Raw genomic sequence first — 1,681 nt, forward strand, 5'->3', positions numbered from 1 at the left:
CCCTACACCTATACTACAACTCTATTATACCACCTACAACAAAGGGAAAAAAAATACTCCTCCGTCCACCAAAAAAACTCCTACTTGCCCTTAAATATTTGTCCACGAAATAAACTCCTACTCTGCTTTTTGGACAATTATACCCTCCCTTGCTTTTAAAATTACTACACTTTTACCTATTGGGCTCACTTTACTCTACCATTACTTATGTAATTAGTCTCCCTTAAACTTATTATTATTATTATTATTATTATTATTATTATTATTATTATTATTATTATTATTATTGTTGTTGTTGTTTTTTTTTTTATTAAATTGCGGTTTTATATAAAAGAAAGAAAAATGAAAAAATCCCTTTAAAGCACAAAGACGCAGACTAGGGGGCCGCACTCAAAAAAGAGTTCGTAAAAAGCAAAAAGTTAGCTACTCCAAAAACCTAAAAGGCTTCAGCACCCTAAAAGCACAACCACCTAATAATAAGGAAATTCCATGTTTGTGTGACGATCGTGCAACTCCATTTCATCTGACCAGCTATTGTTGGCGATATTATTCATAACCCGCATACTAGCACTTCTGTTATGATCAACAACAAAGTCCCTCGGCTTATAACCCATTTCCACCGCATTCCTGAGGCGACTTTTTATATTATATTCCGGAGCCTGTGGAACACGCGGACGCTCCATCCCCTTCGGAGGACGACCCCGTCGCTTAGGCGTCGCAACGAGCATTTGGATGCCCTGACTAACTTGCTCCTCTAACCTACTAAGATGACTATCAAAATCTCCCGAAGCAGGAGTGGACGAATCCTTGCCGTCCAGGCCAACTGCCACATTAGTTTGGGCAACCTCCTCTCCCTTACCAGCCACAGCGATCTGGTCGACCCCACCACCAGCCACTTCGGCCACCATCTCTTCATTTCTCACCAAATCCGCTTCCTGGGCCATATCGCCATTTGCTCCCAAAACCAAAGCATCAGGAGCATCATCAACGACAAATTCCTCATCCATCTCCTCTTCGCTATCCGACATAGTAACAACCTGCAATAGATCTGGCCCATAAGCATTCTCCACAGATCCCTCTTGCTCCAAACTCCTACTTTGCTGCTGACCTTCGACAGTAGCATGAGGCTCTTGCCGCGCTTCCTTCCCTGACTTCTTCACCTGCCTCTCTGCCGAACATCCCTCCTTTCTCGGAGACCGAGAGTTTCCACCTTCCCTCCCCGCAGAATGCTCCGTCGGCACCTGATTCACCTCCCTTCCCTGCGTAATAAAAGAAATTTCATCCTCATTTAAGACAGCATTCGCTAAAGGGCCAAAAGCATTGGCGTTCGTGAAGACCGCCTCCACCCCTTTTCTTCTTTGATTCAAATCCTCCAGCTCCTTCAAAATATTCTCCTCTACAGAAAAAGGTTTTCGTTGTTCAGCCATAAGAGTTTCTCGGCCTGTTTCCTTAAAATTGTGATCAATAGGCTGCCAGTTTTTGCCTTTTACTCTAGGAGCAGGAAGCCCAGCCCCTTTGATGTTGTTGTCCTTATTAGCATCAGTATAATTCATCTTCGGAACAACGTCCGTCTCTGTCACTTTGCATTTATTGCATTTATCCCTACTGTGCCCTGTGATCTTACAAAGAGAGCAATAGAGCGGCAGTTGCTCATAATAAAACTCAATGTAGAAAGAATTAG

Source organism: Salvia miltiorrhiza, chromosome 8, assembly GCF_028751815.1.
Source record: "Salvia miltiorrhiza cultivar Shanhuang (shh) chromosome 8, IMPLAD_Smil_shh, whole genome shotgun sequence".
In the NCBI taxonomy this organism is placed as follows: domain Eukaryota; kingdom Viridiplantae; phylum Streptophyta; class Magnoliopsida; order Lamiales; family Lamiaceae; genus Salvia; species Salvia miltiorrhiza.